Source organism: Periophthalmus magnuspinnatus, chromosome 7 (assembly GCF_009829125.3).
Source record: "Periophthalmus magnuspinnatus isolate fPerMag1 chromosome 7, fPerMag1.2.pri, whole genome shotgun sequence".
Classification (NCBI taxonomy): Eukaryota; Metazoa; Chordata; class Actinopteri; order Gobiiformes; family Gobiidae; genus Periophthalmus; species Periophthalmus magnuspinnatus.
Window position 1 is genome coordinate 1,370,315 of NC_047132.1, and position 14,648 is coordinate 1,384,962.

General features: G+C 44.4%; 5 non-coding genes across 5 annotated transcripts; all 5 read right to left on the bottom strand.

The window, feature by feature from the left end:
- Positions 1-5,804: 5,804 nt before the first annotated feature.
- On the bottom strand, positions 5,805-5,877 carry trnar-acg (transfer RNA arginine (anticodon ACG)). The gene has a single exon. It is a non-coding gene; the product is annotated as a tRNA-Arg (tRNA).
- Positions 5,878-7,804: 1,927 nt separating this feature from the next.
- trnar-acg (transfer RNA arginine (anticodon ACG)) lies at positions 7,805-7,877 on the bottom strand. Its single transcript has one exon. It is a non-coding gene; the product is annotated as a tRNA-Arg (tRNA).
- Positions 7,878-9,804: 1,927 nt separating this feature from the next.
- Positions 9,805-9,877, bottom strand: trnar-acg (transfer RNA arginine (anticodon ACG)). Its single transcript has one exon. It is a non-coding gene; the product is annotated as a tRNA-Arg (tRNA).
- Positions 9,878-11,805: 1,928 nt separating this feature from the next.
- trnar-acg (transfer RNA arginine (anticodon ACG)) lies at positions 11,806-11,878 on the bottom strand. The gene has a single exon. It is a non-coding gene; the product is annotated as a tRNA-Arg (tRNA).
- Positions 11,879-13,806: 1,928 nt separating this feature from the next.
- Positions 13,807-13,879, bottom strand: trnar-acg (transfer RNA arginine (anticodon ACG)). Its single transcript has one exon. It is a non-coding gene; the product is annotated as a tRNA-Arg (tRNA).
- Positions 13,880-14,648: the final 769 nt, after the last annotated feature.

The window sequence follows — 14,648 nt, forward strand, 5'->3', positions numbered from 1 at the left end:
TACCTCTGAAACGGTTCCCTTACCTCCCAAAACTGCTGCTGCCGTTCTTACTCTCAAGAAACCTGGTTCAGTTACTGACTTCAATAACTTCCACTCCTTCCTCTAACCTTCTAAAATAAAATAAAAAATCTTTGAAAAAACAGTTTCCGCTCATCCACTTTTGAGCTTTTATTTTTTCTCATCTAATCTCCATCAGCATCAGTGTTCCCCAGGGCTCTGTCTTAGGTCCTGTGCTGTTCACCCTCTATCTACTCGCTCTCACAAAAACATCATTTACACTTCCACTGCTACACTGATGACATCCAGGTCTACCTCCCCAGCAAACCAACCTCCACTATCCCACCCTTCTCCCTAATGAACTGTCTTGATGAAATTATATCCTAATTCAACTTAAAATTTCTCAAACTCAACGGCAATAAAACCAAACTTCTTCTTGTAGGCACCAAATCCACCCTAGTCCTTTCTCCATTCCCAGTGACGACTCCTCCATCTCTCCCTCCCCCTCAGAGTCTGAGTGAAATCCTCGATAGTCTCTCTCTCCTTCTCCTCTCATATCACTCGCACCACCTACTTTCACCTCCGCAACATCCACCACCTCCCCCCTTCTCTAATTCCACAGTCCACTGCCGTTCTTGTTCACAGCCTTGTCACCTTCCGTCCGGAATACTGCAATTCCCATCTGTTTGGTCTACCACAAAAAAGCTCTCCATAAACAACTGGACCAAAACTCAGCATCCTGCATCATCACACACACACACACACACACACACACACACACACACACAGTCTATCAACCAAATCACACACATCCTTCAGCAGCTCCACTGACTCCCATCACACACACATTCAGCACAAAATCCTGCTCTTCACATCAAAGCTCTCCACAACCTCACACCTCCATCTCTGCCTCACGCGCTCGCTCCCTCCTCTCCTCTCTCCAGCTCGCTCCCTCCTCTCCTCTCTCCAGCTCGCTGGTCATTCGGGAGACCACAGTAGCTCAGTCAGTTGTGTGTTTGTCCACTGACCTGAAAGTTGGTGGTTCAAGTCCTGCTCTTGACTTAAGCATCACTGAGTAGCTCCCACAGATGAATGAAGTTTTGTCCTTGGGCAAGACACTTAACCTCCCCTCCCCATGCGTGTGTGTGAGTGGATGTAAAGCGCTTGGAGTGCCTTAAAGGTGGAAAAACTCTATAAAAACGTGACCATTTAAAATCTCGTCACCAGGGGGAGCAGAGCCTTCAGCTGCTCTGCTCCTCAGGGCTAGACTGCCCTCCCTCCTGACCTCCACAACACAGACTCACTCCCACACTTGTGCTTGTTTATTAGTGTAAGGTGACGTAGAGCTGGGGTGTCAAACTCAAATTCACAGAGGGCCAAAATAAAAAAATGGGACTGACAAACTAAATATTGATTGAAAAAAATGTACAACATTTGCATGTTTTTCAGAAGTAGTAGATTAAATTTCACTGAGACAACAGGTAGCAGATGCTAATAAGTGTCAACAGAAGTGGTGGGGGCTGGCGCCAATGTATTTGCAAAGCATTGTGGAATTCGTAGTATTAGTGATGCATGCGCTATACTTGTGCAGCGGCCGGCGGGCCAGCTTTACTACATAATTGATATGATCTCACGGGCCAAGCATAATTATATTGAGTGCCAAAACTGGCCCGTGGGCCTGAGTCTGACATGTCTGCTCTATATGATCACAGCTTTTCTGTGGGACAGGTTACAGTAGAGAAAACAGACTACAAAGACCAATTTGTAGATTTGCTTGCTGAAACAATTGTAGAGGAGGTACATTTTTTGTTTTGGGCGCGCAAATGAAACCTTCTGTAGCCTTAATTAACTTGGAGGGATGAATACCAGTGATTGTATTCACTGCAAATTTATTGCATTTAACAGACTGACCAGTTATGTATGGTATTCCAGTGACCACAGTCTGGTTAAAATTTCAGATGAGCTAGCCAGGAGTCGATATACACGATATATTTGATTTGATATATTTGTAATATATCTTGCACTGTTTGCTTTGGATAGATAAAATATATTCTTGCATTTGAATGAAATGCAAAGGAAATATTTCAACTTGAAAATTTTGTAGAAAGCCTGCCATGACCCGGATTCGAACCGGGGTTGCTGCGGCCACAACGCAAAGTACTAACCTCTATACGATCACGGCTTTTCTGTGGGAGAGCTTACAGTAGAGGACCCAACCTACAACAACCTATCCATCCATCCATCCATTTTCTTCCGCTTATCTGGGGCCGGGTCGCGGGGGCAGCAGTCTAAGCAGGGACTCCCAGACTTCCCTCACCCCGGACACGTCCTCCAGCTCCTCCGGTGGGACCCCAAGGCGTTCCCAGGCCAGCCGAGAGACATAGTCCCTCCAGCGTGTCCTGGGTCTTCCCCGGGGCCTCCTCCCGGTGGGACATGCCCAGAACACCTCCCTAGGGAGGCGTCCAGGAGGCATCCTGAGCAGATGCCCGAGCCACCTCAGCTGGTTCCTCTCAACGTGTAGGAGCAGCGGCTCTACTCCGAGCTCCTCCCGTGTGACCGAGCTCCTCACCCTATCCCTAAGGGTGCACCCGGCCACTCTGCGGAGGAAGCCCATTTCAGCCGCTTGTATCTGCGATCTTGTCCTTTCGGTCATTACCCAAAGCTCATGACCATAGGTGAGGGTAGGAACGTAGATTGACCGGTAAATCGAGAGCTTTGCCTTCCGGCTCAGCTCCTTCTTTACCACAACGGACCGATACATCGACCGCATCACTGCAGACGCTGCACCGATCCGCCTGTCAATCTCCCGCTCCATCCTTCCCTCACTCGTGAACAAGACCCCGAGATACTTGAACTCCTCCACTTGGGGCAGAGACTCACCACCCACCCGGAGAGAGCAAACCACCTTTTTCCGGTCGAGAACCATGGCCTCGGATTTGGAGGAGCTGATTCTCATCCCAGCCGCTTCACACTCGGCTGCAAACCGCCCCAGTGCCTGCTGCAGGTCCTGGCTCGAAGAAGCCATCAGGACAACATCATCTGCAAACAGCAGAGATGAAATCCTGTGGTTCCCAAACCAGGCCCCCTCCGGCCCCTGGCTGCGCCTAGAAATTCTGTCCATAAATATAATGAACAGAACCGGTGACAAAGGGCAGCCCTGGCGGAGTCCAGCATGCACTGGGAACAGGTCTGACTTACTGCCGGCAATGCGAACACAGCTCCTGCTCCGGTCATACAGGGACCGGACAGCCCTTAGCAAAGAGCCCCGGACCCCATACTCCCAGAGCACCCCCCAAAGGACACCACGAGGGACACGGTCGAATGCCTTCTCCAGATCCACAAAACACATGTGGACTGGTTGGGCATACTCCCATGAGCCCTCGAGGACCCGATGGAGAGTATAGAGCTGGTCCAGTGTTCCACGACCAGGACGAAAACCACACTGCTCCTCCTGAATCCGAGGTTCGACTATCGGTCGGATTCTCCTCTCCAGTACCCAGGAATAGACCTTACCGGGAAGGCTGAGGAGTGTGATTCCCCTGTAATTGGAACACACCCTCCGGTCCCCCTTCTTATACAGAGGGACCACCACCCCGGTCTGCCATTCCACAGGTACTGTCCCCGACTGCCACGCGATGTTGCAGAGACGTGTCAGCCAAGACAGTCCCACAACATCCAGAGACTTGAGGTACTCAGGAAGGATCTCGTCCACCCCCGGAGCCTTGCCACCGAGGAGCTTGCCAACCACCTCAGTGACTTCAGCCAGGGTGATGGACGAGTCCGCCTCTGGGTCCCCAGTTTCTGCTTCCTCCTCGGAAGACGTGACAGTGGGATTAAGGAGATCCTCAAAGTATTCCTTCCACCGCCCGACAACATCCCCAGTCGAGGTCAGCAGCTCTCCACCCGCACTGTAAACAGTGTTGGTGAAGCACTGCTTTCCCCTCCTGAGGCGTCGGACGGTTTGCCAGAATCTCTTTGAGGCCGTCCGATAGTCCTCCTCCATGGCCTCCCCGAACTCCTCCCAACCCCGAGTTTTTGCCTCTGTGACTGCCCGAGCCGCGGCACGCTTGGCCCGTCGGTACTCATCAGCTGCCTCAGGAGTCCCACGAGCCAACAAGGCTTGATAGGACTCCTTCTTCAGCTTGACGGCATCCCTTACTTCCGGTGTCCACCACCGGGTTCGGGGATTGCCGCCGCGACAAGCACCACAGACCTTACGACCACAGCTACGAGCAGCCGCATCGACAATAGAGGTGGAGAACATGGCCCACTCGGAGTCCATGTCTCCAACCTCCCCCGGGATCAGGGAGAAGCTCTCCCGGAGGTGGGAGTTGAAGACCCCCCTGACAGAGGGCTCCGCCAGACGTTCCCAGCAGACCCTCACAATGCGCTTGGGCCTGCCAGGTCTGTCCGGCTTCCTCCTCCGCCAGCGGATCCAACTCACCACCAGGTGGTGATCAGTTGACAGCTCAGCCCCTCTCTTCACCCGAGTGTCCAAGACACGCGGTCGGAGGTCAGATGACACGACAACAAAGTCGATCATCGACCTCCGACCTAGAGTGTCCTGGTGCCACGTGCACCGATGGACACCCTTGTGCTCGAACATGGTGTTTGTTATGGACAAGCTGTGACTAGCACAGAAGTCCAATAACAAAACACCGCTCGGGTTCAGATCGGGGAGGCCGTTCCTCCCAATCACGCCCCTCCAAGTGTCACTGTCGTTACCCACATGGGCGTTGAAGTCCCCCAGGAGAACAACGGAGTCCCCGGTTGGTGCACTGTCTAGTACCCCTCCCAGGGACTCCAAGAAGGCCGGGTACTCTGCACTGCCGTTTGGCCCGTAGGCCGACACAACAGTGAGAGACCTGTCCCCGACCCGAAGGCGCAGGGACGCGACCCTCTCGTTCACCGGAGTGAACCCCAACACGCAGCGGCTGAGCTGTGGGGCAATGAGCAAGCCCACACCAGCTCGCCGCCGCTCCCCGCGGGCAACGCCAGAGAAATGGAGAGTCCAACCCCTCTCGAGAAGTTGGGTTCCAGAGCCCAAGCTGTGCGTGGAGGTGAGGCCGACTATATCTAGCCGGTAACGCTCAACCTCCCGCACAAGCTCAGGCTCCTTCCTCCCCAGCGAGGTGACATTCCATGTCCCCAGAGCTAGTCTCCATGTCCGGAGATCCGGTCGTCGAGGTCCCCGCCTTCGACTGCTGCCCGGATCTCTCCGCACCCGCCCCTCATGGCTCCTCCCGCAGGTGGTGGGTCCACGGGAGGACGGCCCCACGTCGTTTCTTCGGGCTGGGCCCGACCGGGCCCCGTGGGGAAAGGCCCGGCCACCAGGCGCTCGCTGCCGAGCACCCACCCCAGGCCTGGCTCCAGGGTGGGGCCCCGGTAACGCCAGTCCGGGCGACGTAACTGGCCTCGTTGTTTCTCTATTCATGATGGGCTTCTGAACCGCTCTTAGTCAGACCCGTCTCCCAGGACCTGTTTGCCATGGGTGACCCTACCAGGGGCATGAAGCCCCCGACAACATAGCTCCCAGGATCATTCGGGTACTCAAACCCCTCCACCACGTTAAGGTGGCGGTTCGGGGAACCTACAACAACCTACAAAGACCAAATTGTCCAAAAAAATGTATTTGATGAGATTTACTTGCTGAATGTCCTTGATTTGGACAAGCAAATGAAACCTTCTTTAGCCTTAATTTACTTGGAGGGATGATTAACAGTAATTTTGATCACTGTAGTGTAATTGCATTTAACAGATTGACCAGTTAAGTTGTCCAGTGACCACAGTCTGGTTGAAAATTCAGATGAGCTAGCCAGGAGTCGAACCTAGAATCTTCTGATCCGTAGTCAGACGCGTTATCCATTGCGCCACTAGCCCAGACTGCTGTGTATTCTGGCAGTAGCGTGTTAGCTGTGCCCATGTATATACATATATCGAGTCCATGCACTACCCCCCATTACATGAACTTGTACTACTGGTATGACTGATCAAAGATCGCCCAACACATATTTGAAAGACGTGAAATAGTATAACTGCACAAAAGAGGATTGTATATTTTGTCACATTAGTAAAAGTTGCCAAAATATTTTGCACTGTTCGTTTTGGATAGTTAAAATATATTCTTGCATTTGAATGAAATGCAAAGAAACATTTCAACTTGGAAAATGTGTAGAAAGCCTGCCGTGACCCGGAGTCGAACCGGGGTTGCTGCGGCCACAACACAGAGTACTAACCTCTATACGATCACGGCTTTACTGTGGGAGAGCTTACAGTAGAGGAATCAACCTACAACAACCTACAAAGACTAGATTGTCCAGAAAAAATCAGTTGATCAGATTTACTTGCTGAATGTCCTTGATTTGGATGAGCAAATTAAACCTTCTGTAGCCTTAATTTACTTGGAGAGATGATTGACAGCACTGGTCAACACTAAATTTATTGTCTAAGATTTTTTAGCTGATTTAGGATCATTTTGATGTGCTTAATCCAAAAATCACATTGGTTTTGCTCAATCAGGTCAATGTTCTGAACTAAGCTACATATTTATTTTTGGACGATTTTGTTTACATGTATGAGTATTTTCACGTCATATGATGCAAAATTCTGTTATATTTCTCGCTATAAACAAATTCTGAAGATTTTGCATGTGCCAACTTATGACTAATTGTTTTTTTTTATATTACAAGTGAATGAAATGGCTTTGACTAGAAGATCTTGCAAAAATCAGCCTGACATATTCTGCTACATCTGCGGTGAATACACCAATGTTCCTAACAGGAATCAAGTCACAAGTTTCATAAAGCGTGCTTACCATGCTTATTTTGGGATTAAACTTGGTGACCAAGATGAAGCTTGGGCGCCACACATGGCATGCAAGTCATGCACCGAGTATCTGCGTCAGCGACTAAAGGCAAGAAGAGTTGTCTGAAGTTTGGAATTCCCATGGTTTGGAGGGAGCTGACATATAGCTACTTCTGGGCTATTGATGTGACTGGGATCAACAGAAAGAACCGAAGCAGCCTCAAGTATCCTGACCGTGAATCAGCACGTTGTCCTGTAGCTCACTGTGATGAAATTCCAGTACCTGTCTTTGCAGAAGTTCCTGACATCAGTGACAAAGATTCCTCCAGTGTGGTTTTAATGATGATGCTCCACATCCTTTTTCCCAAAAGGAGCTAAATGTTCAGGTTTCCTGAGAATCTGGGATCACTGAGTGATGAGCAGGTGGAGAGATTCCATCAGGACATAAAAGAGATGGAGAGCAGGTATCAGGGACGCTGGGATGCAGTCATGATGGCTGATTACTGTTGGACTCTGAAGAGAGACATCCCTGCTGCTGAGCATTCAAGGGGTTCATAGAAGCAGAAGTTCATGTCCTGAATTTTGCACAATGATAACGTAACATTCCAATTTACATGTACTTACCTTTATCAATTAACATAATGTAACATTTAATTAATACATTCTGTTAGAAAACTATTTTTTATCTCCTAAAACATTTTTGGATGAGAAATATTAAAGAAAATCAACTGATAATGTCACAAAATTGTAATCAATTCAGTCAGAAGATTGGATTTTTCAAAATCAAATTAGCATAAAAACCTGACCTGACTGAGAAAAATGGATATCATTTTTGGATTCAGCGGTGCAAAATGGTCCTAATTCAGTTGAAAAAACACAGACAACTTTCAAAAATGTTTTTTTTGTAACCCAGTGCAGTGATTTTATTCACAGCAATTTCATTGCATTTAACAGACTGACCAGTTAAGTTGTCCAGTGACCACAGTCTGGTTAAAAATTCAGACGAGCTAGCCAGGAGTCGAACCTAGAATCTTCTGATCCGTAGTCAGACGCGTTATCCATTGCGCCACTAGCCCAGACTGCTGTGTATTCTGGCAGTAGCGTGTTAGCTGTGCCCATGTATATACATATATCGAGTCCATGCACTACCCCCCATTACATGAACTTGTACTACTGGTATGACTGATCAAAGATCGCCCAACACATATTTGAAAGACGTGAAATAGTATAACTGCACAAAAGAGGATTGTATATTTTGTCACATTAGTAAAAGTTGCCAAAATATTTTGCACTGTTCGTTTTGGATAGTTAAAATATATTCTTGCATTTGAATGAAATGCAAAGAAACATTTCAACTTGGAAAATGTGTAGAAAGCCTGCCGTGACCCGGAGTCGAACCGGGGTTGCTGCGGCCACAACGCAGAGTACTAACCTCTATACGATCACGGCTTTACTGTGGGAGAGCTTACAGTAGAGGAATCAACCTACAACAACCTACAAAGACTAGATTGTCCAGAAAAAATCAGTTGATCAGATTTACTTGCTGAATGTCCTTGATTTGGATGAGCAAATTAAACCTTCTGTAGCCTTAATTTACTTGGAGAGATGATTGACAGCACTGGTCAACACTAAATTTATTGTCTAAGATTTTTTAGCTGATTTAGGATCATTTTGATGTGCTTAATCCAAAAATCACATTGGTTTTGCTCAATCAGGTCAATGTTCTGAACTAAGCTACATATTTATTTTTGGACGATTTTGTTTACATGTATGAGTATTTTCACGTCATATGATGCAAAATTCTGTTATATTTCTCGCTATAAACAAATTCTGAAGATTTTGCATGTGCCAACTTATGACTAATTGTTTTTTTTTATATTACAAGTGAATGAAATGGCTTTGACTAGAAGATCTTGCAAAAATCAGCGTGACATATTCTGCTACATCTGCGGTGAATACACCAATGTTCCTAACAGGAATCAAGTCACAAGTTTCATAAAGCGTGCTTACCATGCTTATTTTGGGATTAAACTTGGTGACCAAGATGAAGCTTGGGCGCCACACATGGCATGCAAGTCATGCACCGAGTATCTGCGTCAGCGACTAAAGGCAAGAAGAGTTGTCTGAAGTTTGGAATTCCCATGGTTTGGAGGGAGCTGACATATAGCTACTTCTGGGCTATTGATGTGACTGGGATCAACAGAAAGAACCGAAGCAGCCTCAAGTATCCTGACCGTGAATCAGCACGTTGTCCTGTAGCTCACTGTGATGAAATTCCAGTACCTGTCTTTGCAGAAGTTCCTGACATCAGTGACAAAGATTCCTCCAGTGTGGTTTTAATGATGATGCTCCACATCCTTTTTCCCAAAAGGAGCTAAATGTTCAGGTTTCCTGAGAATCTGGGATCACTGAGTGATGAGCAGGTGGAGAGATTCCATCAGGACATAAAAGAGATGGAGAGCAGGTATCAGGGACGCTGGGATGCAGTCATGATGGCTGATTACTGTTGGACTCTGAAGAGAGACATCCCTGCTGCTGAGCATTCAAGGGGTTCATAGAAGCAGAAGTTCATGTCCTGAATTTTGCACAATGATAACGTAACATTCCAATTTACATGTACTTACCTTTATCAATTAACATAATGTAACATTTAATTAATACATTCTGTTAGAAAACTATTTTTTATCTCCTAAAACATTTTTGGATGAGAAATATTAAAGAAAATCAACTGATAATGTCACAAAATTGTAATCAATTCAGTCAGAAGATTGGATTTTTCAAAATCAAATTAGCATAAAAACCTGACCTGACTGAGAAAAATGGATATCATTTTTGGATTCAGCGGTGCAAAATGGTCCTAATTCAGTTGAAAAAACACAGACAACTTTCAAAAATGTTTTTTTTGTAACCCAGTGCAGTGATTTTATTCACAGCAATTTCATTGCATTTAACAGACTGACCAGTTAAGTTGTCCAGTGACCACAGTCTGGTTAAAAATTCAGACGAGCTAGCCAGGAGTCGAACCTAGAATCTTCTGATCCGTAGTCAGACGCGTTATCCATTGCGCCACTAGCCCAGACTGCTGTGTATTCTGGCAGTAGCGTGTTAGCTGTGCCCATGTATATACATATATCGAGTCCATGCACTACCCCCCATTACATGAACTTGTACTACTGGTATGACTGATCAAAGATCGCCCAACACATATTTGAAAGACGTGAAATAGTATAACTGCACAAAAGAGGATTGTATATTTTGTCACATTAGTAAAAGTTGCCAAAATATTTTGCACTGTTCGTTTTGGATAGTTAAAATATATTCTTGCATTTGAATGAAATGCAAAGAAACATTTCAACTTGGAAAATGTGTAGAAAGCCTGCCGTGACCCGGAGTCGAACCGGGGTTGCTGCTGGCCACAACGCAGAGTACTAACCTCTATACGATCACGGCTTTACTGTGGGAGAGCTTACAGTAGAGGAATCAACCTACAACAACCTACAAAGACTAGATTGTCCAGAAAAAATCAGTTGATCAGATTTACTTGCTGAATGTCCTTGATTTGGATGAGCAAATTAAACCTTCTGTAGCCTTAATTTACTTGGAGAGATGATTGACAGCACTGGTCAACACTAAATTTATTGTCTAAGATTTTTTAGCTGATTTAGGATCATTTTGATGTGCTTAATCCAAAAATCACATTGGTTTTGCTCAATCAGGTCAATGTTCTGAACTAAGCTACATATTTATTTTTGGACGATTTTGTTTACATGTATGAGTATTTTCACGTCATATGATGCAAAATTCTGTTATATTTCTCGCTATAAACAAATTCTGAAGATTTTGCATGTGCCAACTTATGACTAATTGTTTTTTTTTATATTACAAGTGAATGAAATGGCTTTGACTAGAAGATCTTGCAAAAATCAGCCTGACATATTCTGCTACATCTGCGGTGAATACACCAATGTTCCTAACAGGAATCAAGTCACAAGTTTCATAAAGCGTGCTTACCATGCTTATTTTGGGATTAAACTTGGTGACCAAGATGAAGCTTGGGCGCCACACATGGCATGCAAGTCATGCACCGAGTATCTGCGTCAGCGACTAAAGGCAAGAAGAGTTGTCTGAAGTTTGGAATTCCCATGGTTTGGAGGGAGCTGACATATAGCTACTTCTGGGCTATTGATGTGACTGGGATCAACAGAAAGAACCGAAGCAGCCTCAAGTATCCTGACCGTGAATCAGCACGTTGTCCTGTAGCTCACTGTGATGAAATTCCAGTACCTGTCTTTGCAGAAGTTCCTGACATCAGTGACAAAGATTCCTCCAGTGTGGTTTTAATGATGATGCTCCACATCCTTTTTCCCAAAAGGAGCTAAATGTTCAGGTTTCCTGAGAATCTGGGATCACTGAGTGATGAGCAGGTGGAGAGATTCCATCAGGACATAAAAGAGATGGAGAGCAGGTATCAGGGACGCTGGGATGCAGTCATGATGGCTGATTACTGTTGGACTCTGAAGAGAGACATCCCTGCTGCTGAGCATTCAAGGGGTTCATAGAAGCAGAAGTTCATGTCCTGAATTTTGCACAATGATAACGTAACATTCCAATTTACATGTACTTACCTTTATCAATTAACATAATGTAACATTTAATTAATACATTCTGTTAGAAAACTATTTTTTATCTCCTAAAACATTTTTGGATGAGAAATATTAAAGAAAATCAACTGATAATGTCACAAAATTGTAATCAATTCAGTCAGAAGATTGGATTTTTCAAAATCAAATTAGCATAAAAACCTGACCTGACTGAGAAAAATGGATATCATTTTTGGATTCAGCGGTGCAAAATGGTCCTAATTCAGTTGAAAAAACACAGACAACTTTCAAAAATGTTTTTTTTGTAACCCAGTGCAGTGATTTTATTCACAGCAATTTCATTGCATTTAACAGACTGACCAGTTAAGTTGTCCAGTGACCACAGTCTGGTTAAAAATTCAGACGAGCTAGCCAGGAGTCGAACCTAGAATCTTCTGATCCGTAGTCAGACGCGTTATCCATTGCGCCACTAGCCCAGACTGCTGTGTATTCTGGCAGTAGCGTGTTAGCTGTGCCCATGTATATACATATATCGAGTCCATGCACTACCCCCCATTACATGAACTTGTACTACTGGTATGACTGATCAAAGATCGCCCAACACATATTTGAAAGACGTGAAATAGTATAACTGCACAAAAGAGGATTGTATATTTTGTCACATTAGTAAAAGTTGCCAAAATATTTTGCACTGTTCGTTTTGGATAGTTAAAATATATTCTTGCATTTGAATGAAATGCAAAGAAACATTTCAACTTGGAAAATGTGTAGAAAGCCTGCCGTGACCCGGAGTCGAACCGGGGTTGCTGCGGCCACAACGCAGAGTACTAACCTCTATACGATCACGGCTTTACTGTGGGAGAGCTTACAGTAGAGGAATCAACCTACAACAACCTACAAAGACTAGATTGTCCAGAAAAAATCAGTTGATCAGATTTACTTGCTGAATGTCCTTGATTTGGATGAGCAAATTAAACCTTCTGTAGCCTTAATTTACTTGGAGAGATGATTGACAGCACTGGTCAACACTAAATTTATTGTCTAAGATTTTTTAGCTGATTTAGGATCATTTTGATGTGCTTAATCCAAAAATCACATTGGTTTTGCTCAATCAGGTCAATGTTCTGAACTAAGCTACATATTTATTTTTGGACGATTTTGTTTACATGTATGAGTATTTTCACGTCATATGATGCAAAATTCTGTTATATTTCTCGCTATAAACAAATTCTGAAGATTTTGCATGTGCCAACTTATGACTAATTGTTTTTTTTTTATATTACAAGTGAATGAAATGGCTTTGACTAGAAGATCTTGCAAAAATCAGCCTGACATATTCTGCTACATCTGCGGTGAATACACCAATGTTCCTAACAGGAATCAAGTCACAAGTTTCATAAAGCGTGCTTACCATGCTTATTTTGGGATTAAACTTGGTGACCAAGATGAAGCTTGGGCGCCACACATGGCATGCAAGTCATGCACCGAGTATCTGCGTCAGCGACTAAAGGCAAGAAGAGTTGTCTGAAGTTTGGAATTCCCATGGTTTGGAGGGAGCTGACATATAGCTACTTCTGGGCTATTGATGTGACTGGGATCAACAGAAAGAACCGAAGCAGCCTCAAGTATCCTGACCGTGAATCAGCACGTTGTCCTGTAGCTCACTGTGATGAAATTCCAGTACCTGTCTTTGCAGAAGTTCCTGACATCAGTGACAAAGATTCCTCCAGTGTGGTTTTAATGATGATGCTCCACATCCTTTTTCCCAAAAGGAGCTAAATGTTCAGGTTTCCTGAGAATCTGGGATCACTGAGTGATGAGCAGGTGGAGAGATTCCATCAGGACATAAAAGAGATGGAGAGCAGGTATCAGGGACGCTGGGATGCAGTCATGATGGCTGATTACTGTTGGACTCTGAAGAGAGACATCCCTGCTGCTGAGCATTCAAGGGGTTCATAGAAGCAGAAGTTCATGTCCTGAATTTTGCACAATGATAACGTAACATTCCAATTTACATGTACTTACCTTTATCAATTAACATAATGTAACATTTAATTAATACATTCTGTTAGAAAACTATTTTTTATCTCCTAAAACATTTTTGGATGAGAAATATTAAAGAAAATCAACTGATAATGTCACAAAATTGTAATCAATTCAGTCAGAAGATTGGATTTTTCAAAATCAAATTAGCATAAAAACCTGACCTGACTGAGAAAAATGGATATCATTTTTGGATTCAGCGGTGCAAAATGGTCCTAATTCAGTTGAAAAAACACAGACAACTTTCAAAAATGTTTTTTTTGTAACCCAGTGCAGTGATTTTATTCACAGCAATTTCATTGCATTTAACAGACTGACCAGTTAAGTTGTCCAGTGACCACAGTCTGGTTAAAAATTCAGACGAGCTAGCCAGGAGTCGAACCTAGAATCTTCTGATCCGTAGTCAGACGCGTTATCCATTGCGCCACTAGCCCAGACTGCTGTGTATTCTGGCAGTAGCGTGTTAGCTGTGCCCATGTATATACATATATCGAGTCCATGCACTACCCCCCATTACATGAACTTGTACTACTGGTATGACTGATCAAAGATCGCCCAACACATATTTGAAAGACGTGAAATAGTATAACTGCACAAAAGAGGATTGTATATTTTGTCACATTAGTAAAAGTTGCCAAAATATTTTGCACTGTTCGTTTTGGATAGTTAAAATATATTCTTGCATTTGAATGAAATGCAAAGAAACATTTCAACTTGGAAAATGTGTAGAAAGCCTGCCGTGACCCAGAGTCGAACCGGGGTTGCTACGGCCACAACGCAGAGTACTAACCTCTATACGATCACGGCTTTACTGTGGGAGAGCTTACAGTAGAGGAATCAACCTACAAAAACCTACAAAGACTAGATTGTCCAGAAAAAATCAGTTGATCAGATTTACTTGCTGAATGTCCTTGATTTGGATGAGCAAATTAAACCTTCTGTAGCCTTAATTTACTTGGAGAGATGATTGACAGCACTGGTCAACACTAAATTTATTGTCTAAGATTTTTTAGCTGATTTAGGATCATTTTGATGTGCTTAATCCAAAAATCACATTGGTTTTGCTCAATCAGGTCAATGTTCTGAACTAAGCTACATATTTATTTTTGGACGATTTTGTTTACATGTATGAGTATTTTCACGTCATATGATGCAAAATTCTGTTATATTTCTCGCTATAAACAAATTCTGAAGATTTTGCAT